Raw genomic sequence first — 27,122 nt, 5'->3', positions numbered from 1 at the left:
TTTTATTATTCTGAAAAATTGATGAGGGTACAAACCAAAGCAGAATTACATAAGAACAACCAAATCAAAAACAAAAAATCCTGCTTCAACAACTTTTTAAAGATACTATTTGCAAGATTTAGAATCTAAAACTTTAGCATTCTCCAAGATTTTTGATACTTTTTTAATGAAAATGAAGCAAAATGGAATATACTCACTCACACATACCATACTATTCTTCAACAAAAACAAGCTTTTCCAACTTCTGCTTTAAAAATACTGACTCTACTGATCTGTGTCTGACTCATTGCTGATACTTTGAATTTAGGAAGCTGTACTCCTGTTGAAATAGGAGGAAAAGGTCAGTCTGAATCTGTGGGGGATTCTGATGTCAGTAGAGCTAAATGTCCTAAAATTTAGGTTTTCATATTAAAGTTATCCAAAGCGTAAGAAAAAGAACTGAATGCAACAAATAGAGTTAATAAATAATATCAAAAAGCCACGTTAGTAACATTTTTGCTACCTATTGAGAAGAGATTACTTTTTAAAAATGTTTTAGTTTTTAATATAATCGAAGCTTATTATAATTGTGTGGTATTTATCTCACTTTTCTTTTTTTTCCTGATAAACTAGATTTAAAAATCTAGTATGTTATCATATGCTTAATGATGCCTAAGCAGTATCTTTGTTAGTGAGTTTTTCACTCACTAGTGAAGTGAGATTTTTTTCAAAAACTGATGAAAAGTTTTAGGAAACTGAGCTTTACTCCCAAAATACCTTTATACTTGTTCTCAGATGTATCTTAGAAATATTTCTTAAGCTAACCATCCATATAATATCGACTAATATTGTGTTCTTTGACATGTATACTCAAGCAGAAATTTTGGGAAATTTCCTCGATTTAATAGTTTAGCTTTCAGTTACTATGTAAACTTGAGAAAATAGCTTCTTATTTAGTAACTTTATTACAAATCTATTTCAATTTCTTGGAATAATCTTCCCCTTTGATTCCTTTCTTTTGATGAAGAATTGGGGAGGTGGTGCAGGAAGAGGAGAGAATTTCTTCCTTTGCTCCACTTACTGCAGTCTTACTAACTTTTCTAATTTTTCACGATGTTTCATTCAATCACTGTCCAAGAGAGATACTCCCCTTTGTCCATCTACAATTCACAGTGACATTTTCCAGTAGAACTTTGTTCACCGATTTATCTGCATGTAGGGATTCTGATGTAATACACTTCAAGAAGAGAAAATAAAGCTTTTCCCTTCACATCTCTAACGACTTTAAGTCTGACTTATAAATGCATTTTAGTGCACACGCAAAAAAAATTTTTTTTAACTCATTTTAGAAGTCATTGATATGTTGCCATGTGTAATATTGTGCTTGAAATTGGTAAAGGGATAAGATTAGATATGAAAGATTACGGACTACGTAGAAAATAATGCTAAGTTTAGTGACAAAACCAGTTCTAACGACTGATACAGCAGTCATCAGGACAGCCTTCCCTCATAAGAGCTGGAAGATAAAACTTTGAGATAGAACTGGCTGATATTACATGAGATGTCTGAAGACAAGATTGGTAACAACAACAAAACTTGCAAAATCAAAATACTATACAGTAATTACTAGGATTTCAATATGTTTATTCACTTTCTTTGGGTAACTTTCTTACATAAAAAATTTTAGACTAAGTTAAAAAAAACCTATTTGAAATCAGTTTTAGTTTATTTTTAGTGAGATTGATTTTCCTTTTTTTCATTAATTTAAGCTTTCTGTACCTTTTTCCTCCTACACACCAGACAGGTCTCAGCTAAAAGACTATGATTGAATTAAGCACCCTTCCATTGAAGAAGCCTTTCTCTGAAGAGGTAAGGGGTTTGATCATCACATTTTAGGGAGACAAAGTTGCTATTTTAAATTGAAGTAAAATTATTTATTTTATATTTTTACATAATATAAAAAATAAATGTATTTATTTCAACTAAAATAAAATGTTAGTTTTGTTATTCAAACTTCATATCATTTTTTTTGTCATGTCTATAGATAGGTGTTCTTTGTTAGTGTGTATTTAGGTGTCATATAGTAATCTTCAGTGAGTTGGGAAGAATAAGATGAGGAAGAACTCAGAGAAATTAGGGAACCACCTTTCAATTTCCAACTGAGAACAAATACAGAGAAAACCTCTTTAAATATCAAATGACAGAGTTAGGTAGGGTATAAGAATGTTTACCAGTAAGGATTTTCAAAATAAAAATGGTAAATAATGCTTTATCTTGCCTGGGGGCATTTAATTTTTTTCTTTTCTTCTACAAATATGAAAACAAACATTATATACCCTTGTAAGTTTCTTTTTAGTTTGCCTATTAAGTTTATTATAATTTAAAATACTTAATGAAACTGGAAATATAAAGAAGGAAAAATTAAATCTAATTACATTAAACATATTTTTCTAAAGTTCAATACAATAGTTGAGAAAAAATATATTTTAAAGTACATTTAAAAGCATTTTCATAGTCTTTACACACCAACTTGAATCCATTACTTAAGAAAAGTAGCTTATGCTTTGGACCATTATGTTTTCAATTTTTCTAGTTGTTTTTCAGTGACGTGTGTTTAGGCTCAAAGGGGGATTCTTTTACATGAAAATAAATAAGACTATTGTAAAATATTTAATACATAAAAATACTCAGTGAACAAAAGTATTTATTTACATAAACCCATTTAGTGAATATTTATGAATTCTAGTCAATATCAGCCATAAAGTTTTTTGCTAACTCTATACAAGAAAAATATTTTTGTTTTCCTATATTATTAAATGTTTAATTATATAATGAATCCTGAAATTCATTATATAATGAAACACCACTTGGTGGCACTGTTTACTAAGAAACTGTTATCCTATGGCACCCTCTCAGGGATCAGTCCTTTATAAGCCGTTGTATCCCTTCCTGTCTGTCAAACATGCCTTGTATGAACTGTTAAAAATGTATACTAGATTCTTAAGAGTGGATATAGTAAACGCTTTTTATTTGATAAATTCTTTTATATATACAGAGCCTAAAACAGCAACTTTCATAAATATTGAAAAATACAGGAAACATTATTGAATTTGGTTTGCAGATTTATACTTTGTACATTTGTTCACAGATGAAAAACAGCAGAAGAAAGTGAATAACAAATACGACCCAGAGGTTAGAATTTTCCACTAGTGTGTATTTTCAATATATATAAATGAATGAATTGTGTAGGTAGAGCTTTTAGTCGCGCACCCGGTACAGAGCAAGAGCTATTTGACTGCTAGCTGTCTTAGGGGCAGGATTTTAAGCATCAGTGTGTGGAGAGGAAGATACTGTGAGGATGTTGGGGGATCCTAGCATTCATGGCATCACACCGCTAATAAATCACCTCCTTGGTCCGAGAATAAGGCCTCCCACAACTATAACCTGTGTTGGGTTAATTATCATGGATTTAAGAGAGTTTAAAAGGCAACAAATTTTTGATCAGAAAAATTTCCTCAAAACACAGAAACAGATGTTCTAAAAGTGCTTGAAGCTTTATTATACTGAAGCATTTTCTAAGATAAAGAAATTAATCATATTACTCTTCAAAATATTTTTAATGAGACATCACAAAGTTTGCTATAGATAAGTGTATACTCATGTGTTTCTGATGTTGAAGCATAATGCTACAATTTCTCGAATACAAATATTTCTGATAAAATGTGAGTATTTTTCCTTTATGGGAAAAACTGATGCTTTATTTTATTATTCTTATTTGCATCCTTTCTCAGTTTTAAAAATGAAAGTATTCTCAGTTGACCAAGTTGAATTAACTTGGTCTACCTACAACATGTATTGTGTAAAGCAATTATAGATCAAGTTGCTTAACATGTAGGGTTGGTAAATCTGTGACCTTTTGATGCCTTTTTCAACAGGAAGAGGACCAAGAAGCAGGATGTGAGTGAAATTAGAGCAAGAACGTTAGTGGAGAATGTGAAATAACAGAGCTACACAGAAGGGCTTATGTTCATTTATATCCTGGTGGCAACCTCAAGCAGAATCTGTTCTTTAATCACAGCCAATCTCCTTGTTAAGAGCAGTTAGAAAATTTGTGGGACCCAGTACAAAATAAAAATGTAGGGCCCCTTGTTAAACAATTATTCAGGATTTCAAGATGGCAACATCAGAGCATTAAGTCAAGCACAGGTCAAATGCCCAAGAAGCTGGCCCTTGTCCTTGTGTTGTGCCCGGGGAGAATAGTAAGCCTTGAGTTGCTCTTCCTTGCTCCTTTCTTTCGAAGGAGAAAAAAATAATCTTCAAAAATAAATGGGAATATCTGTGAGCTGAATATCTATTATATGATGTCCAGTTGCCAAGTTCTTTGTACATATTAAGAGCCTGTTCTGTGAATATTTCCTTTGTGGTTTTAGACAGTGTTCTTAATATCAAATGAATTTATATTTTGGCAGAGCATGACAATACCCCCAAATATTAGGTGTCTACCATTCAAAAGAACTTTGGAAAATTAGAAGTTTATTGTTTCTTTAATGAAATTACTCCTCTTTTATAATCAGTAAAATGTTGTAGACTGCTTACTCATTCATGCAAAACATAAGCACTATGGCTAATACTCTCGATCACCAAGGTGACTTTTCCTGATTGACAACAGCTTTGACAATTCGTGTTAGTTTGTTTTGTGTTCTTCATGCCCCAGATCAGGCTTAGCCACACATAGAGAAGAATATGGAAAAGTTGGAGTGCAGATTATTTAGTACCACTTTTTCCCCTACAGGAGACACACTTTCTTCCCTCTCTACCAAGTAGGGAGTATGATATATCCAGATTTTCTGACCAGAGAGTTCCCTCTTCATGTAGTAACATATTGAGCTCACAGAATTTGGAATCATTTTATTAATTCTAGCTGAATGTTGTTGGGACTGAAATATGTTGAAGACAGCAATATAGTGTTACATTTTCAAAATTACTGGCATAAATGAAAGTCAGAGCATCTCATTTTAATTTTTTCTCATCTTGTTTAGTTAATTTCATATACAAAGTAGGGACATGTTGTCTTTTTTTTGTATTGTATAAAAATTATACTTGTCACTTATCAGTAAACTGTCAGTGAATTGGAGACTGTGAATTCTATAAATTACAATTCTGGTTTATAAATCATGATCTCAGGCAGAGCGGAGATGCCCCACGTAGGTAGCATGGTTGCTGGATACACCGGATGGGTTGGTTTTGTGCCAACACTTGAGTTATGTCCATTTGGGCTCCCATGAGTATGTGTTCAGGCACCTAGACAATTAGCATGTATTTAGTCCATAGTTGATGTGTCACTAAATCATACAGGAATGGGATGAAAGTTTGAAAATTACAGTCCAAAATATAAATCAGTAGAAAGTTGAATATAATTTTTTATTTTCTGACAGTTTAGAGGATGATTAGGAAATAAAAAATAAATGTGTACAGGAATATGCAGACTTCCTCTTGCATGCTGAATGGGTTGGATACTTCTGCTTTGTGAGCTAATGTAGCACCAACAGAAACTTTATAACTAGTAACCTACACAACAGGTTCTATTAGTTAAATTATTGACTACCATCTGTGTAATCATTAGAAATTGAAAAATTAAATTAAAATTTTCAATTTTTAATTGGGACCACATGGAAAGTGTATTTGGTTTTGTGTTTAATAGGTAGGAGCAGGGAGAATGATGTAGGTATAAGACAAATCAAACTGATAGCATAGTTATTACACTAATATGCAGCAAAGCAGCATACAATAAATACTAGTTTGAGAAACTGATTAATATCTGATTCAAAGTAAGGCAAAAAAAAAAAAAAAACCAAACCAGAGTTGAAATCTGAAAGTAATACCACATTGCCTCCGGTTCACATTTTAGGAGTTAATCAGCAAATCATTCCTCTTCCCTGCTGTATATTTTCATATCTACACTAAATTCCCCTTTTCTGCTTTAGATTAATAAAATTCTAAATGTAATAATTTTATATATGAATTTTGATTATATCCATTACAAGTGTTAAAATATAATTGAGTTTCTATTCTTACCACTAGTTGACAGAGTGACCTGAGAAGTCAAGCCCTTTAAGAGCTCAGGCTGGTAGAAAGGTTTCTGTGACCCTAATCAGAAGATCATTTTCTATTCAGAAGATAATTTAAGATCATTTTCTTAAATGATCATAATATACTGAATTTCTCAGCTTATTAAAAATATAAATATAAAATATGAAAAGCAAGCATAATCTTTGAAAATTAGCAAAATCTTTGAATCTAACATTTTTCTCTAGATATTTATCATGTTTTACCTGAAATAAATGCCTCAACTGATTTATTTCACTATTTCTTTTTTTTTCCCTAGAAGCTAACAGTTCATATATTTGGGTATTAGCACTTTACAGAGAGCAACTGACATTTATTTGTAGGAGAGAAAGAAATAGTTAATTTCTTAAATATGTTTAAAAAAAAAACTCCTACAATTCGATAGAAACAAAACAAATAACCCAATTAAAAAATGGATAGAAGACTTGAACAGACATTTCTCTAAAGAAGAAATATAAATAGTTAATAGGTATATGAAAAGGTGCTCAACGTCACTAATCATCAGGGAAATGCAAATCAAAACCACAAGGAGATATCACCTCACATCTGCTAAGATGGCTATTATCAAAAGAAAAAGAAAAAGGTAAGTGTCTGCTAGGACTTGGTATACTGTCCGTGTGAGTGTAAGTTGGTACATCCAATAGGGAAAACAGTATGGATGTCCTCAAAACTTAAAAATAGAAGTACCATATGATGCAGCAGTCCCACTTCTGGATATATACACAAAAGAATTGAAATCAAGACCTTAAGATATACCTATACTCCCCTGTTTATTGCAATATTATTTAGAATAATAAAGACATGGAAACAACCTAAATATCCATCAAAAGATGAATGGATAAAGACAATGTGGTATGTGCATACAATGGAATATTATTCATCCTTAAAAAAGAAGAATATTGGATAACACTGATAAACCTGGAGGACATTATGCCAAATGAAATAAGCTAGACATAGAACAATACTGCATGGTCCCACTTAGATGAGGAATCTAAATTAGTCAAACTCATGGAAGCAGAGAGTGGAATGGTGGTTACCAGGGGCTGGTTGTGGGTTGAGAAAGGGGAATTAGGAAGGTGTTGGTTAAAAGGTACGAAGTTTGTTTTACAAGATGAGTAAGTGCTAGAGATCTGCTATGCAGCATAGTCTATATAGTTACTATCATGTTGTGCACTTAAAAATTTATGAGGGTAGATCTTGCGTTAAATGTTCTTATTACAAAAAACAAAAAAACAGGGAGGGAGAGAGGAAATCTCTAGAAGCGACAGTTAAGTTAAAGGCAGTGTTTATGGTGACTGTTTTACAGAAGTATACTTTTCTTCAAACTCATCAAAATGCACACATTAAAAATATATTTCTTTGTATGTAGATCACATCTCAATTAAAAAAATCCCCAAACCCCACAGAGACTTAAAAATTAGCACGGAAGTAAATAACGCAACTATATGAATGTTCACTTCTCCATCTACCAATTAACAAACTCTGGATTAACTAACACTCTCCATCTCCCCTACAAAACCTCGTAGTACTCAAAGCAAGCAAAATGAAAGTAGTAAGCAAGCCACTCCTTTGTATGCCCCTATTTTCTGCTAGCCCAAGTTGATTTGGTGCTGTATCACACGCGAGTTGTATTTGCTATTATATTTATGTAATTTACTTAATTTATGAGTCAAGAGACATGCACACACACAAAAATAAAACTACTGTTTCTACAAATTTGAACACTTTGGAAAACAAGCAATAAAAATTTACTAAAAATTACTGATTTAAGCACAGGACAAACAACTGCAAAAGATGGAAAAGTCTGGAAATCTAGAGTTTAACACTTCAATTATAACTGTGCTCTTTTTTTAGTTTAAAGAAATGGGAAACAAGAGACACTGTGTTATGGGTGTGAAAAATACAGGAAAGATATTACAGAATTATAATCAGTGGGCATATTCTCTAAGGAAAGGTCTGGCCCTAGACCAAAAGATTGGCAAAAGAATGTACGTTTCCATGTTTGAGTTAAAGTTAGGTTTTTAAATCAGTTTTTAAATAAAAGTGAAAGAAAATTTGTATCATTTACTTTATTTAAAATCACTTTTGGTTCATTGCACTTTGAATTCTATCCCACTGAAGCCACTTACGGAAGAGACTTCCGGTTGTCCATCTAATACAACTAATTTAGAATATATTTAACACCCTCCAAAAGAAACCTCAGGTCCACTTACAGTAAATACCTTTTCCTATCTCCAGAAATGCCCTTTGAAGGCACAGCTGGTGCATTAGCTTAGAAATAATATCTCACAAAGATAAGGTGACATCCTCTGAGATGCAGGATACACTCTAAATGAATGGCCACATGACCCCAATGAGGAGAAAATATGGACCTTTGAACCAACTGATGGAAGAAGAGTGGATCCTCTTACCATCAATCTCAGTGATCCACTTGGGAAGTAGACCTCTAAGTGCAACTCTAAATTATATGGTTCTAGAGATTTTAGTTCTCAGAAGGGGGATACTTTCATCAGGCAACATAGCAAGAGTCTAACTAAACTTTTAGCTATGACTGTTACCCAGTCACTTTCAGTGTCTTTTTTTCACTAGATTGGCAGGGGAAACTGACTTGGTGATCAGAAAGAGATATAGCTATTATTACATTGTGGATTCAGGGAAGAATCTGCTTGGGGCGCAGATGAATCAGTGGTGTTCTTAATGATAGTCTCGTCAAATTTTGACCATGTGTGGGCATACTCAGCAGCCACAATATGAGAAGGACATGGTTTCCAGGAATTTAGATCCCTCAGGGCTGAAAGTCTCAATCATCCTACCAGGTAAGCCACTTAACAAGCAGAGTTACTTGCTGAAGGTGTGAATGACCTGGAATTGATAGTTAGGAAGGAATGATGATTATGAATCAGCCCTGCAACTAGCTGCAGCCATAGGGACTATAATTTGTCCCACCATCCTTTTTCTTATAAGTACTCCCAGGAAATGAGACCAATCAGAATCCTAGAGGAACTGTATCTAGAGTAAACATTATATGAAGCAAGTAGATCCAAAACGTGCAATGCTGAACTGTAATGATACTCTAGTTCACTACCCAGAGTCCACCTGGGATGAGGGATTTGTCTCCCTACCTGCTGGGGATGTTGCCTGCTGATGGCTGAGTTGAATCCCTCCCCTGCAAGTGCCCTCAACCAGGGAAACTGCCTTGACCACAGTTACATCCCTGCTCTAGGGGTATTTCGCATCCAGTCACTGGTCTATGCACAGGTGCAAAGGCCCAAGTCTTTCTATAAATTGAGGACATTTATGATATACCATCTTAGCTTTAGAATGCCCTTCGGGAGTGACTAGACCTTGAGCTACAGGGTAAATGCTCTCTGCCCAAACCTGCCCAAACCTGCTTCCTGCAATGCACTGGAGGTACTGCTCCCAAGGGCACTCCCAAAAAAGCACTTGCACTCAGTTCTCTGATTCAGTCTGTTCTCCACAGTCCTCACCATGTCAAACATTCTAATATAACTGAGTCTACCCCAAAAAACTGAAGTGAGCAACTGATAATTTATTTACTAAATGTAATTATAGCAGTCAAAAGAGTTAATTCAGCTCCTCTACTTCTTTTTTGCCTAAGACTCCTTTCTTGATTTATTGCATAATTGATCCAATTTTCTAAATCCCAACCTATGAAAGAGTGCTTTCAGACTGGATATCTTTTAGCCTAATAAACTCATCAATTTTATCTTATTTTATTTTAAAAATTGACAAACCACTAGGTAGAACATGGAATCAGTAATGGATTGCAATATTTTATACATCGTTACGAGTTAAAATCTTTTCCATTAAGGTTAGCAGTATAATCAAGTATATGATCACTTGTTTTTATTTGGTAGAGTTATGGCTAGATTTGTTGTAAGGGACAAATCACTGAACCTTCATCAGTTAACTGGGCAAGAAGCTTCCTTGCAAGGAATATTAGCATTGCTTTGAGAAAACCTTACCAAAGCTAGCCTCTTTACTATTAATCCATTATATCATATGTCTGCATGTGGAAGTCCAGTATTCAAAGCTTACTTTCCACTTTTTAAACATACTTAAAAATTAGCTATGCTAAAACTATGTGATCAGGCACCTTGATGAGTAGATATTTAAATTAGTTGTCTATAATAAGCAAAAAATAAAACTCATGCAGCTCTGTGAAACACACACACATCCGTGTGCACCCCCCCGCATGCTCACATTCACCACAGAATTTTTAATTTAAATATACTAACATCATAACCACAAAAATGCTTATTAGTATACTTATAATATATAACTAATACAGTGTGATTTTGGTGCAGAGATAGATAAACTACTAACAGAACAGAATAAAGAGTTCAGAAACAGATCATTATGTGTCTGTTCACCTGTTTTTTAAGAAAAATAAAAACACCGTATGCATGAGAAATTATGTTTTATCTTTTAAATAAACGGTGCCGGGTTTAAGAGATGGCTATACAGAGAAAAAAAAAGTAATTTGGCTCCTACCTCACCATATACACAAAAGTCAATTCTATGTGGGTTGCTTAAATAACAGGTAAAATAAGAATGTTAGAGCAAAACATACAAATCCATTTTCTGTGGCCTTGGAGTAAGCAAAGAAATCTTAAATAGGACATAAAAAGTAGTAAGCATGAAAGAAAAGAATTAAAAAAACTGTGTTATATTAAATATAAGAATTTCTGTTCATCGAAAGATACTGTAAATGAAATGAAGAGACAAGCTATGGACTGGGAGAAAATACTCAAAATCCATATACATAACAAAAGGCTTCTGTTGAGAGGAAAGATCACCTACAAATCAATAAGAAAGACTAATGACCCAATAAAAAGGCACAAGATTTGAAGAAGCTTCATGAATAAGGATCTCCCAATAGCCGGTAAACTTATAAATAGATGCTTAAATTCATTAGTTGTAACAGAAAGGTAAATTAATCCAAGATATGATATGACAGTACTTCAGAGCCACCAACATGACTACAATTTAAAAAGACATTATCAGTGAAGACAGAGAAACTTGAATTCGCAGACACTGCTGGGGGAGCTGTGAACTGGCACAACTTTGGAACAAATGAATACTCTAGCAACAAGCAATCCAACTCATAGGGTTATTTAGTAAAAATTATACATCTGTTTTCCAAAATGCACAGTGCACCATTCATAATAACTGAAAACTGTCATTACCAAAATGTTAATCAGTAAATGGAATTGGGGAATAGACACACAGAATAACTAAATAGGACTGTGAATGAGATCTAAATCTTTAGCAATAATATTGATGAATTCACAAACATAATGTTGAGGGAAAGGAACTTGCCAAAGAGTGCATATTGCATAGTACCGTTTACATAAAGTGTAGATACCAGCAAAATTAATTTATTCCTTTAAAACTCAGAAGACTGGTTTTCCTTAATGATAGTGATTAGAAGACAGAATGATGAGAACCACTGGTGACTGTCTACTTGCTGGTCTGGAGCTGGCTTTACAGGTTTGTACACTTTATATCAATGCACTGAGCAGTATGCTTAAGTACATTCTTCCCCATGTGTATTTATGCGAACACAAAAAGGGATAACATCTTCCATTTTTTGAAGAAAACATCCTTCAGTATATTTCAGTACTATGTTGATCTTTTAGGTGATATCAGTTACCCTTTGCCTATCTTTAGTCCTATCCCCATACTGTAGAACTTTTTTTTACCCTTATGGTAAAAAAAAGATACAGGGATTTCATATTCAGTATTTCAGAAGAACAGGGCATCAAGATCTTGTTACTCATCTCAATCCTCAGCAGTCTGTTCTAAGTCAGGGATACTCAGACCCACGCATTTATCAGATTCATCTCTGAGTGGTCTGACTCAGTTGGTCTGGATTGTGGCTGTTAACTCCCCCTGGTAAGTCTAGTAGGAGACCAGGTCATGGAATCGCTGGACCAGATCATTAGCATATTTCTGTAGCCGTCTTGACAACAGAAAGATTAGGGATTAGAATTTAAAAAGTCATATAGGGCCATCTGCACCAGAATTACTTTCTGCCCCCCAAGAGTCTGAGTCACTGCATCTAAGTATATGCGGGCAGGTCAGGAATCTAAAAAATTTTCAATAAGCATCCCAGGTAACTGTTACATTAAAAGTTTGGGAAACACTGTTCTTTTACATTTCTTTTCTTTTATTTTTTTTAATGGAGGTACTGGAGATTGAACCCAGGACCTCATGCATGCTAAGCATGTGCACTGCCACTGAGCTAAACCCTCCCCATCTGATTGCTATACATTTCTTACTTTCTGAAGAGGAAAAATAAATTATTATAAGCACGTAGTGGTGCCATGTTACTATTCTAAAATACTTTCTCCTAACTTTTCAGCATCTCATTTTTCTAAGATGTATATTAAGCTGCTAAAATTTAGCAAGTATAAAACTGATACTATTAAAGATTTAAATAAAATGGTTACCTAGTAGTCCCTTAACAAGGTTTTAAAGCAGAGAAAGAAGATGGCTACAGAATATAGCCACTGCTGAAATACAGACAGTGAGGGCAAATTTCCCTCTACGTGGTCCAAATGGCAGGTTGGTTGCATAAACTTTTTATGTGGACCAGAAGCAAAGAAAAATGCTTTTCGCTGCTCTCTTATCAGTGATATTTTTATTAAAAATACTTGCTTCTTATTCACCATCAAAATAAAATAAAACATTTTAACTCCCATAAAAAGAATGTTATTTAAGGACTCCCTGTAGTATAAACCGAAGTATTTTGAAAATGGTCTATGTGCATCACTAATTAGCAAAATATCCAGTAATCACTTCTAAAGAAATCAAGAAAGAATTTCATTTTCATTCTGTTGGGCCCAAACATTACAGCTAACAAGGGCTGTGTTACTTCAAGAGGGCTTGTAACAGCTTTACTCTACTACTTGCATTCTGGGGTTTATGGCAAGCCATTATCTTTACTATTAAAGTTTTCTCTTTTCCTGTTTCCTGTTTCCTTACTGAATACTAAAAAGAAAACTGATGATAGCTTCAAAAAAAAAAAAAAAGCCACTGAAACCATCTCCTCTAATGAGAAGATGAGTGAAAGTGAGGACTCTTAGTTAAGTGGACAAATAAATTTTTTCAAGTGAAACTGTTCAGTTTCCTGAACAAAACAAAGTTTAGGCTGAAAATTATTTTAATGGTTTTGATCTAACAACAGTTATTAAGTTCACAAAACACATCACCCTCAGAACAATTCAAGTTTCAAGCTTACAAAGGTTTTTTTTTTTTTTTTTTTTGACAAGATGTATAAGGTATGCTGTCTGAAGATAACTGTTTTATCATAATACTCGTCACTTAGGTAAGTAACAGTAACAAACGAAGGCTGCATAAGAGGTGCTGGGCCACAAGCAGACACCTCTGAAAATATCTAAAAATCAACCAGACTGATCAATGTGGAACAGAACTACCCTTCAGGGAATATTCTGAAAACCATGAACTCCATTTCCCTTTAATATAGTATTAATATTGGATGGCATTCTATTTTGTTTCATTCCTCTAATGGAAAGAGATTCTTTCTCTTTCTCCCTGCCCACCTCCCCCCCGGCTCGCTCTGCACGTGTGAAGGAACGGCTGGTTTGTATGCATTATGGTTGTAAGGGGAAAATGAAGGGAAAATGAAACAATGCAGTATGAAGTTATCAAAGAAGTAGGCCATAGCTAAAAATCACTGAGTTTATGAAGGGGAAAACTAATTCTAAGCTGCACTCAGCAGAGACCAGGGAAGAACAGCATGGAGTTTTGTTGCTACAAGAATCAATAGTTGGGTCTTTTCCCTTTGTGAGGCCTGCTGGTCACAGCAGGTGAGAAATCTGTGTGCAGAATACATGATGCTCTTTTTTTTTTTTACCACGTGCTCCAATTATGGAGACCAAGGTGTGATCTGACAGATTGTTTAATACAAACAACTTAATAACATGTGAGCTATTCTGTCTGCTTGCTGGAAACAACACATTTAAAGTAAGATTCTAATAGACATTTTTGCTGCCGTGTGGTCACTTTCTTTCCCTGATTATATTGATTTTATTATCCAGGTGAGTAAAAAACAGAATAGGATTATCCACACTACCACCATGTGATTAAGAAACATTTCTTCTTTAAGAAAATAATTATATAAGCCATTTGGGAACATACTGGCTTTCTATTTTTTAATAAACCAAGTTGAGGAACACTTGAGGTATTGGCTAGAATTGTTCAAGTCAGGAAGTTACAATTTTGATGTTTTTGAAGCAGGAAGAATTAAAGAAGCTTTCCAAGAGTCTTTGTAAGAAAGAAGGAGCGAGAGAGAGATAGACTCAAATAAGGCTACGTAGGATGCTGCATGGACAGTGGGTTGGAACTAAGATATGTGAGTTCTAATTCTGTTTCTACCGAAATCCAGCTGAGGAAAAATGGGAGAATTATAACCACCTCAGGAGCCAGTGTCCTTATCAAGAAAAAGAGATAGTTAATCTTCAAACTTTCCTTGGCAATTAAAGTCTGCTTTCTTGGACTGTTCTAAATAGAAAGTTAAGATTTTCTACTTTGGTCTGTGTCAGGGGAAAGACATAATAAATTAGTAAAGTAAAATTAATTGATTTTTTTTTTTGTGGTTTGCTAGTTTTTGGAATTCTCTTGCCAAACCTGCAAGAGTTCATTTCTGTGTCCTTAATACAGAAGGTGACTAAAGCTCATGAAATCTAATAGAACAATAAGTGTGACTCATGATAAATAACAAAAATCATATTTAGTTGATTATAACTTGAGTTTTTAAGATTAGTGAAGATAAAGAAATTTCAGTATGTTCTTGAGACTTTTAGGTCACTTCTAGGGGATCTGAATGTCATATTGGCACCATCTATAGATATTCAAGGTGAAGTACACCCATGACTATTTCATTGTATGATAATTTATCCTTCTCTTTTACTTAAGCTAAGTTGTACTAATTTCAACTAATCAGAAGAGAATAACAGTTTTAGGCTAATTCATTCCTCTCTTTTATTTAAGCTAAGTGGTATTAATTTCAATTAATCAGCAGGTATTAAACAGTTAAACCTAAGCCACAACAACCATTTGTCTAGTTGGGCTACAAACCATTCAGGCAGATGCTGGTCTTTCTTTTGCCAGTTTATATTCTGGACACGTGATATCTGTGCTTTTAGTCTATTCTTTAGAATTTCTACAACTTCTGTAAAATGCTAAAGTTTCATTTTTAATGCTGAGTAGCAAATCATTTTAATGTTTAAATCATCAATTCATTTTACCAATAAATTCCACCAAGGCTATCTTAGAATTTTTTAATGCAGAATTATTTTCCTCTTAGCATCTTTTCTTGAAATTCTCAATGTTCAAATGCAAAAGTAACCTTACAGTCAAAGACATGTCTGCATGGAATTCACGAAGTAGAAAACCAAAAAAAAATTGTTAAGAAGAGTGACTTTATTAATGTGTGGGAAACTATATATAGTTGAGACTTTGTTTTGTGGATTTAGGTTCTAATTTTCCAGGCATAGTGACAATTAATTGGAATGTGTGACAAAGACAGTGTATTTGTCACTAAGTTTTGATGAAAAGTAGAGGGGGCAAGCACTTTAAATTTTTAATTAAAGAAATTCAAAGAAAGAAGGATGTGTCCAAAATCACGTTTCTGTTAGAGGAAGCAGGAGAAAACCCCTGTATTTCAAATGCATGTTCAGGAACTGCTTGCTAAACCTTGTTCTTTGACCAATAACTAAAGTAAACGAATTTAGAACGATTCGGTGTGGACTCAATGCATGACTTTCAAACACAAAAGCTAAGTCCCTGAACTCACTCTTCTTGCTGTTTTATTGATAGCCCTTTCTTTCATTGCTTTACCTGTGTTGAATAGTTATTTTGGAAGAACAGTGATGAAAAACACACTAGCTCTGCACATGATTGCATGTTACTCTGATACTGTTTCAGGTTCTGTTAGCTAGCAAACTCTCAAAGGTTTTGGGCTTTCTCACAAAAGGCATTTCGCTGTCCATCAGGCTTTCATTACTTTGTGGCTAATTTCCACCTACAGCTTTGGAACTTTGCTTCCTTTCCTTCATTCCCCAAAGTACTACTAACATGAAATGACTGGGATTCTATGTAAAACAGATTTCTGCTTGAAGACTTCAGAGAAATAAGACAATCATTCCCACATAGTCAAAAAACTATTCTACTATTGAATGTCCTCCCACAAACCACGTGCGCCCCTGAGAATCCTATCTGTCTAGACCAATGATGTCTGATGAAACTTTTACACTGTCCAGTCCAGTGGCCACTAACATCATGTGGTTGCTGAGGACTTGAAATGTGGCTAGTGTGACTGAGGAACTGAATTTTTAATTTGATTAAATTTAAATTTATGTGGCTAGTGGCTACCATGTTGGATGGTGCAAGTCTAGAAGCTCGAAGACCTTTCTTTTTCCAAGGTTTTCACTTCCATTTACCAAGCATTAGTAGATAATTACAAAATCTTTGTTACTTTGTTTCACAGAGATCTCACTTAATTTTTTCTCTAAGTCTTGCCTTTCTAGATTATCCTTGGAGCCCTACTATGTACAATAAAAAATGCCCATGTGGCCCATTAAAATATTTTCTTAGAACCAAAGAACAATTTACTTTAGCAAATGTCTATACCTAGGAAGTCTTAAGTAGTTGCAAACAATATTTTGTTTTAAAAATTAATATATTCTTTTGGTTAGACCTTTTCTTCAGCAAAATCTTTGCAGTACCCAGAAAGGAAGGTTGCTCATAAACTCTTTCTATAATGTTTTGGAAAGGATAAAAATGTATTATCCACTGTCTTACAGAAACTTCACAGGCTACTCAATCTTTTTGACTAATAGTCCTAGAATGAGAAACTATTACAGGCGGACCTCTCCAAAGCCAGAAGAAATCTCTTAAAATTCTTGTGTAATTTAATTGGGGAATGAGAATAAGCAGCTGTCTCTTGAGCATGAGGGAATGGGTGTGACCAGGATGTCAAGCTGAGTTTCCATCCTGAGGCTTCAGCCCCTGATTTGTACTCCGTGCCCACTCCCAAGTTTTTGTCCCTTTGAAAATGGTGGACTCCTGTTAAAATAATCTCCTTTCCCCATGTCTGCTTCACACTGTGGAATCCAGAGAATAGTAAATTGAACCCTTTACCAACTTCCTTTTAGGGTCATATTCTGCCTGTACTTGGCACAAAGCTCTTCTTCCTGGGGATTTGCCTGTTTGCCAAGTCTCTACTTCCGTACGAGGGGAAAGTCCCAGCAGTAAGCTAAGCCTGTGTCTCACAGGACGCAGGAAGTTCCATTCCTTGGGAAACTGTCCTCCCTTCCTGCCCCTTTACCTGTTGCCAGACCTTCCCAGATAAACCTTAGCTTCCACATCAGTAAAGCTGGCTTCTTGGTGTGCTTAGTGCTTGCTAAGTACCCTTTCCTCTCATAACCACAGCAAGAGGGTGACATGTTCATTTCAGGGACTCTTAAGTCACAACCTGGAAAACAGCCAGAACTCTGAGATTTGCAGAGCTTCCGTGATGGCTGGCAGCCACCCCAATGAATTACGAAACAGGGATTAGAATTCCTTAGTTTCAAGTGGCGTTCATCTCTACAGTCTTATGCTTCTCCTTGATTGGCTTCATAAAGACCGCAGGCTTTTCTCAGACCTGGTCAAATACATCTCATTTATTCACATTTGCCCCAAGTCGGTAGCAGAACAGTGGTTTTTACTGTCACTGCCCCAAAGTCCTCTAACTAGAAGGGAAAATACCATGTGCCCCTATTCTATGAAGCCTTAAATAATGAAATTTTGAGACCAGATTTCTGGTGACAATAAGGTTTCCTGCCCATATCCGAGTTGGTGCCTCCCGCACCGGGATGAAGTGTTTTCTCTTGGCTCCCATGACACCTATCTTCCTCCTGATGAATTATCCTTATCGATTAAAAGAAATTCTCTATTTAACTTTAGATATTACAATACAATTTTACTATAAGTAGATCCAGTACTTATTTTTCCAATTAAATTCTCCTTGAAATAGCTTTTCTAACTTCATCTGATACATAAATATTTTACTCTACAAATATTTATTGAGCACATAGTATGTGACAATATAGTTCTGGACTTTGAATATACAGCAGTGGGCAAAACTCACACAAATCCTCACTCTCATGGAGTTTACACTCTAAGTGATGAAAACAGAAAATAAAGAGATGTTTATTAGTCCTGTGAAGAACTTTTCCTTTCTGAAAAGGAAAGCATAAGAGTGGGAGGGAAGCACTGAGAAATACTGGTGGTAGTTACTATTTTAGAGAAGATGGGCAGGGAAGAACTCACCAGTGAGAGAGAGGAGCATGACCTACAGTGTCTTACAGACACGAGTGCTTTGCTTTTACTCTGAGATAAGGCATCACTGGCAGGTTTGGGGCAGAAGAATGATCCACACAAATGAAGATATTTTTTTCCTTCTTTGTGATACAAGTTTAAAAATTATGTGTTAGAGTAGCCACTACTCTACAAGTTCGTCATAGACCTTCTCCAGCGTTGTACATATAACTGGGCAGACAGAGGAACAAATGGCCATGTCATCAAGGAAAGGCCATTAGAATTTCCTAACTTTCCTATATCTATCCATAAGTAGTTTGAAAGAGTTAAGTTTGGGGTATAATTTCCAAAATTGCAGATGAGTGAGCAGTTTCCAAGGAAGGAAATGGAAGGATGGTGGAACAGTCACTGGAGGAAGATCTCACAAGTCCACACAAACGGACAGAAAAGCAGCAAGACACTTGAACCTTGACATGCCAGGACACATCCTTGGGGGAGAACAACCTGGACTGCACTTACACCCATACACAGATGACGGTAAGCCCGGGGGTGAGAGCCCACCAAGTCTGAAAGCGTGGCCGCTGTGCTTCCAACCATGTCTCAGAATGAGAGTATTCAGTGTGTATAATTAACTAAAACGAGTTCTGCTGACATTTGGCCTTCCGGCCTGTTGCCATTACCACACCCACTGCAACCTCCACACATCTGTGGGTCCTTGTTGTGATCACCCTTTTCCGGGAATATTAAGCAATTTGTCAGAGGACAGACATCTGGAAATAAACCTATGCTAGCTTGAGCATGGTCCTGAAGTTTTGTAAGCCATACTGCCTCTCTCTTGAAATTATGATTTCAGACCAATTCCTGTAGCCGTTGGAGGAAAACAACACTGACAACATGAACTTCAAGATTCAGATGAAACACTTAATTCACTGTGGATCTGCAGTGAACAAGGACTACTTTAAAGATACACTAGTTCCACGTAGCAATATGAAATTTTAACATATATTGACAATAAACTTAGACATCACACTCTACCTTGTAGCTTTTTACAAAAAAGAGCCATGAAGTTTGGAGTCTTTTAAAAATAAAATTTAAATATGTACAATATGTGTTGATGGAATTAGTTCTGTCATAATCCTAGCACCCAAAGTCAGCCATCATTGTTTGTTCAGTCTTTTTGACATGACTTTTCTTTTTGACAATGTTAGAAACATCATATTTATAATTTATGTCTGCACAGTTTTACCTTGTCATTTTAGTCAACATGATATCAAAGCATTCCTCTTGTTGCTTTATAAACTCATCAAAATATAACTTTAGCTTAGCACTTCTAAATTATTACTTATTCACGAACTTCGCTGTTTAAAATTCTTGACTAGCTCTGTACCACCTTCAGCCTAAGGTCTCAGCCCCCCGAGTGGAGCTTATTAGGCTTATCGTGACTTCCCCTCTCTGACTCTCTAGCTTTTTGCTTTTTCTTCAATTTCTCAAATGTATCTTAACCTCTTGCAGTTTAGAATCACTTGCTATTTTTGAGCTAATCACATTTTCTTAATTTTTGCATAATTTCAATCTTGGCCTTCAATGCCTTTACCATTATCACTCAATACAAAAAAATTCCTACTCGTCCTTTAAGAGTGAGGTTTAGAATTAGCTTTTCTGAACAGCTGTTCTTGACCACACGGCCCCCACCCCTCTATCCAAAACTCACCTGCTGACGTGGGGTCGCCCATCCTGTGAGCCCCAGAGCACCCTTCAGTTACCACAGGCCTGCGCTCCTCCTCTAGACCAGGAGGTCCATGAGGGCAGGGATCTTGTCTTTTTTCATAGTTGCGTTACAGTTCTCAGCAGAGTTCCTGAAACATAGGAGGCATTCATTTACTATATGTTGAAAGAATGAATAGAAGACTACAAATAAATTTTCTTATCTGTGTCCCATTACGGAGCCCTTGTCCTCTCTAATATAAAGTCCCTACTGCCCTTGTCTACTGCCCACTTGCTATGTTTATTGACTCATTCCCTGTGGTCACTTTAGGTTTTAGGACTTAGAGTTCCTTTTTTTTTTTAAACTTTTAAATTCATTGTCTTTTAAATATATTAAAAATAAAAAAAACTCAAGCATTGGTAGTATAGTAATAAGTAGGTGTTTTCCAAGCTTACATAAATTAACATAATGCCATAATAGTAACAGGGAAACAAAATAAAAGTAAAGAATAAAGAGTATTTTAGGGATAAATAGAATATTTTTCATTTTCCTGATTCTTTTCATTTTTCATATAAAATGGGTATTTTTTTAAGATTATCTTATCTTAAAATGATGACTAGATTATCTCTTTAAAAAAATACTTTCACATAATCATAACTGCAGAATCAGACCATCATAATTTTTGCACCAGTGATCCCTAACCTTTGCTGAGACAGACTCCTATGATTATCTGAAAGATCTTTTCCCAAGGAAAATGTACAGATGCACAGGAGTACTTGTACACAAACATTTGTTATGTTCTGTGAACCCAGAAATCATCTGTGACCCCCATTAAGATCCCTCTGGTATCCCAGCGATGAAAAGTTCAGCCTTATTTTCAAAGGCAAATATTCTGCACTCACTCTCTGCCGCCACATGCCAGTTGACTTGTCATTAAATTCCACACTTACTCAGGTAGTTAAGTTTATCTATCAAGGTTAGTTTATGTTTAAATAATGTCTCTACACAAGCAGAACATTAAAGGGTTACCCACTGTCCACATTTTAAAAAGTCATTATAAAAATATGCTAATTACATGAGCACACAAAGATACAGTAAATCCTTCTCATCCTTCTTCTCTTCATACAAAATTTGAGTAGAAACAGATTTCTTTTTGTATATCTTTTCCTCAAGTGTGAGAATTTTAGATAAATACATGTGAGTCACTCCAAATTGCCACCAAGTAGGACTTAGAGTTCTTTGTCTGCATTTGGCTAATAAATTTAAAGAAAAACTCCATTAAAACAAACTTGAAATGAAAAACGAGGGGAAAAAACCTGTTGGGGATACCTATGAATCTGCAAATGTTAGGTATGGGTGCAGAATTTCACATCTGACAAATATTCAAACAAGAATGATGGCATTCATTTCTAATATTAAAGCAATTATAAAATTAAAACTTTAACTGGGTAATATCTGTACCCATTCCCCATTTTTGCTTCCACCAATTAAGGACTGTTGTGACTACCTCTTAGGAATACAGTAACTATCCTACATGGAAATGTCCTCTTCACAGTAACTTTTCCTCTCCCTGGAAATGAATCAGGAAGGGATAGACTTTATACAGATGCATGTTTAGTTTAAGATTTATGAGCCTAGGCAAGTTATTTAATTTCTCTGAGATTTAACTCTGCCACTTGTAAAGTGGACAGAATTATAATATTTGACCCACAAGACTTTGAGGAACATATATGTAACTGTGTGAAAGAACTCCATATATTTTCAGCATCAGGGTTGTAGTTACTGACTTCAAATATATTTTGTGACTCTGGGTCTATATGCCTAACCAGCTGTTTGAACTCAGCCTTTACCTGCTAAGCTCCTTCTCTTTGTCATCTGAAAGAATCTTTGTTTTCTTTTAAATTCCAATTTTCTTCTAATCTCTGTTCTACAAAATCCATGACTTGGGTTAATTCAACAGTCTGTTTCGTGATCCCACTAGAAATCCTGTTTTTCGCTTACTAATGAGATGTCTAGGTACTCTTAGAATTATGGCCAACTGCTGTCAATAGTCTACACTGAAGGTAGGAGAGAGGCTCTTGCTTATTCTTAAGGCAGTTAAGTAGTTACTTTCCTACTCACACACACATAGAGGAATTGCTATTTACAAACTAACACCATCACCTGACATTTGAATACTGCTAATTACCTTGTAAATATTTTTTCATGAATGTCAAATCTTCACTTGTAATATTACATAATATTATGTATGAAAAAAATTTGAAAAACTTTTAGAAGAATTCTTTGCACATAAATTCCGTGTTTTGGTAGATTTTCATTACAATAGTCTTAACTTTACACTGGAAAAATAAATATTGCACAAGATATTTGGACATTTACAATGAGTAAATGACTCATTTTACATGCTTAAAGTAATGCAAACATAAAATTTTCTTTTTCTTCTCAAATTGCTCACAGTCTGAGGGGGAGAAACAGACACGTGTATGTATAACTGCACTTTGATCTCGTTCAGACTTCTAAGTAGGAAGATAAGAACCTAGTAAGAGTCTAACTTCATTTCATTTTTTAAAGGTCAACATGCCAAGGCACTTTTACTTGTTTTGCAATGTAATTTATTTTAAATTATCAAAATAAATCTTGCTATGAGGTATTAAAGGGTGGGGTGAGGTTGCTATTTATAAGAATTATTGGGATCTTCATTATAATTCTACCAAATTTATAGAGTTAAATGCCGGTGCGAGCTGAAGTTTTTGGAGGTGTGTTTACCTGGGTGACAGCGCATGCTAACATTGTGGCTGATTTGTAGCCTCTCTTAGTTTCTAATTGTAAACATTTGCGGCAGACTGGTTTTCTAGAATGATTTATAGATTTTGTTTTATAAACAATCATTTGTACTCTCTCTTTCCATTTTAAAATGACCATATGGAAATTTCTTCAAGTTTAAGACAGATTACTGTGCCTCTAAAACCTCGCATTCAAACTGCAACATAAACCAGTCCATTTATATGTTGTGTCATTACCGTCTTCACTGTGGTTATGCATCTTGGTCAAGAAGACATGGAGACTGCTTTGTAAATACACTCTCAAAGTATATAAAAATATTACATTTAAAACCCTGATCAAATACATTAACACTTTGGATCCTAGAAAACATCTATCTCTAGTGGGAATTCTCTCCAGCTGCATTATCCATTCACCACTCACTTGGTCAAGGGAGCAAGGGCTCTGCAAAGGTAGGGAGGATGCAGCTTCTGGATTAAGAAATGGATGCTAGCCAGAGAGGTGAGAGAGTGCGTGGTAGGCTTACTGGGGAGGGTTGATCAGAGGCACATGAAAAAACTAGGGAATAGATGATCCTAGGGGAACACAAAAAAAGTTCCTATCCTTTCTAACCTCCTTCAGTGTTTCTCTTTCTCTACTATATTAAAGACTCAACTACAACTCTGTCCCTAGAAAAAATTCAAGCCCCCTCCCTAAAAGGACCAAGGAAGAAATGATGATAGCAGAATGTGATGGGGAAAAGAGTGGAGAAAGAGAAGCATTGGAAATTATGGAAATTGATTAGTAAAGGCAAGTTCTAAGAAATCTCACAATAAGTATTCTTGATATTCACTGAAAACTAAATAGGGTCAGTCTTTGATATTTGCGTAGACTTTCATGTCTGCTAATCTGCAAAATTTTAGTCACCTGAGCTTCTTTCCTTTTAGAGGAGACATTCAGATTTTGCATTTTGAGGTTCTAAGAATAAGGTAAGATTAATTTATCATGAACCCAATCAGATCTCTGAACTTCTCTTTTCCACTCTTTTTCTCACACAAGGAAATACACAGAATGTATTTCACAGTCGGTGGCAGACGATGAGAAGAGTTTGGTTGTGAGCATGGTTTGGAAGTAGCAAACCTGCTCTCAACCAGTTATGTGATCTGCTTCAGGCAACCTTTCACACGTTTCACTTTCCTCCTCTGTAAACAGAGATAATAATAGTACCTACCTCATAAGATCACAGTGTGGTAACATATGGAAAGAGCTGGGCAGAGAACATAGCACAAGATAAATGCTCAATACATCTATTAATATTATTCTTTACCAAGTGCTTGTCTTTTCCTTTCTCGGTATCTTTTCTTCCTTCTTCCCTGTTCTTCAACACCACTACTGCTCCTACACTTTGCTGGTGGCAGGCAAGGCATTGGGGGGAGAAGCATCTGTGCACAGGCTCTCCCAGGCTTCCCAGCAGGGTCTGAGACAGTGAAATCCATTCACCAAGACCAAAGCTGCCTTGTATGTCCACAAAACTGGCTGTTAGTGATGGATCGGTAACACAACTTGAAGCCATAGTTTTCCGTTGTAAGCTTTGGACCAACTTCCATTCCAAGTAGACAATTTACCGGAATAGTGTGTAGTTAGAGATGGAAGAACTCTTCAATACATTTCCTTTAATGAAACTCACTGACTACAGGTTGAATTTGTCTAAAAGAATTTATCTGTTATGAACTGAGCTTGACAAATATCGTATTTTTGTTTTAAACATTTTGTTAAGGGCCTTTCATGATGGAGGCCCATTTGAGAGAATTAGCATGTCAATTTTCAGGAGCTATAGGACAGCTGTCCATTTTTTAAAACAATTTTTGGCTTATAATATTTATTTTTTCAGCATTATTGAGGTATAGTTGACAAAACTGTAAGGTGTTTAAAGTGTGAGATGTAATGATTCGATGTATGTGGACATTGTGAAAGGATTCCCCTCACTGAGTTAATTCACACATCCATTACCTTACATATTTGATCTCCGTTTGGTTTTTGTGAGAACACTTAATTTCTGCTCTCTTAGCAAATTTCATTTATATGATACCATGTTACCAGCTATAGTCACCATGTTATACATTAGATCCTCTGACTTTATTTGCCTTGTTAATGCAAGTTGATACCTTTTTACCAGCTTCTCCCTATGTCTTTCTTCACTTCCCTCACCCCATCCCCTGGCAACCGCTTTTCTATTCTGAGTTCTTTTTTTTAAATTTTTTTAATTTATTTTTTTATTCCACACGTAAGTGATGCCATGCGGTATTTGTCTTTCTCTGTCTGGTTTATCTTACTAAGCATAATACCCTAAAGGCTTATCCAATTTATCACAAATGGCAGGATTTATCTTTTTCAAATCTGAGTAATATATTACATATACATACACACATACATACACACACACACCAAATTACCTGATTCATTTGTCTGTTGGTGGACACTTAGGACCTTAGCTATTGTGAACTATGCTGCAATGAACATGAGAGAACAGGTATCTCTTCTAGAAACTGGTTTCATGGGACTGCTGGATTATACGGTAATTCTATTTTTAACTTCCCGAAGAATCTCCTTTCTGTTTTCCATAGCAGCTGTGCCAGTTTACACTGTTTACAATCCCACCAACAATGTACAAGGGTTCCCTTTTCTCCGCACCATCATCAGCGTTCATTATCTCTTATCTTTTTGGTAGTAGTCATCCTAACAGCTGTGAGGTGATGTTTCCTTGTGATCTTGATTTGCATTTCCTTGATGATAAGTGATACTGAGCACTTTTTAATGTACCTACTGGCCATTTACATGTCTTCTTAGGAAAAGTATCTATTCAGGTCTGTTTCCCATTTTTAATTGGGTTATTTGGGTTTTTTTTTTTTTTTTTTGCAATTGAGTTGGGAGTTTCTTGTATATTTTGGATACTAACATCTTATAGTTCATCCTTTTTGAGACAAGAAAAGAAGCATTTAAAATTAAATTTTAAACTTATAACCAAAAATTAAATTTTTTAATTTTAAATTTAAATGACTTGATAGTTTAAACTCAGAATTAAATGCTAATTTGCCTCAAAGAGTAAGAAATGTCAAATTTATTGTTTTATAAGATAAGTAATTTATCCTTTAAAAAATCAGCACAATATAGGAAAGAGTTTGAAAAATATCAAAAGATTTATTATTAATCACGTATCTTGTGCACACTTTGTACATTTCTTTCTGGTCTTTGTTCATGTATTTTTTAAAAATAGGATTATTGTATTGACTATATATTTTTGTATCCTATTCTTTTCATTTAATATTAATTGCTGTTTTAAAACATTATTCTTAATAGTGCTTAATATTATACTGTATGAATATTCAATAATTTATCCTGTTCTCTAACTGGGGGAATTTATCTTCCCATCTCCAAAGAAAACTTTACTTTGTTTCCAGCCCTATATTATTATAGATTAAGTGATGTTGAAAATTCTTATACCTAAATATCTATCTTTACATAGAGAGCTTTGATGGAATGACATGCCAATTGTTTTAAAAGTAACTTTTCTTCAATTTTAATTGTAGAATTTAATTAGAAAAGTACGTGTGTTTTGGAATAAAGTCAAAAGGGATCTGCCAAAGAAGCAAAGGCTAATAGCATAGTTGTAACCTCAGCATAACGTTAACAAAAACTGGACCAGAAATTTAGCTACAGCAGAAAGTGAAAGGGAGGATATGATACGAGAAGAAATGGCAGAGTTAATATTTGAAAGAAGGAAAAGACAAAGAAATAACAATCAGATTGTCTTTTATGTTTCTAAATCAGAATTTCAGAAGTAATGATGCTAGAGATTTTTACAAGAAGAAAAGATGAGAAACTATTTTTATCATATTTTAAAAAAATGGTTAGCTACTCAGATACATATACTTGCATGAGTAATACTGAACTCCAGCAAGAGCTCAGAAGAAAATTAAATTAAAAATCACCACTAATAGAATATTGAACAGTGTCACTCTTAACTGAGTGAACATTACATTCTCAGAGGCGTTAAACTCATGACATACTTGAGGACCAGCAAATGGTCCTTTTGAGAGGAATATGGTGAGGTGGGAAACACTTTTTCTGCATCTCTAATTACGGGGAAGAGGAACCTTTGAAAGCACCACTCATCAATTTTTCTCTTTCTGATAATCTTATA

General features: G+C 34.9%; 1 long non-coding RNA gene across 1 annotated transcript in view; it reads right to left on the bottom strand.

Moving 5' to 3' along the window:
- Window positions 1-20,137: 20,137 nt before the first annotated feature.
- The window catches only part of LOC116151968 (uncharacterized), a 229,559-nt gene continuing 222,574 nt past the window's right edge, over window positions 20,138-27,122 (bottom strand). The window contains exon 4 of the long non-coding RNA XR_004135566.2: window positions 20,138-20,312. This is a non-coding gene — a long non-coding RNA (uncharacterized LOC116151968). The remainder of the gene's footprint in view (window positions 20,313-27,122) is intronic.

This window comes from Camelus dromedarius, chromosome 3, assembly GCF_036321535.1.
Source record: "Camelus dromedarius isolate mCamDro1 chromosome 3, mCamDro1.pat, whole genome shotgun sequence".
Taxonomy (NCBI): domain Eukaryota; kingdom Metazoa; phylum Chordata; class Mammalia; order Artiodactyla; family Camelidae; genus Camelus; species Camelus dromedarius.
This window is presented reverse-complemented; position numbering and strand designations above follow the sequence as displayed.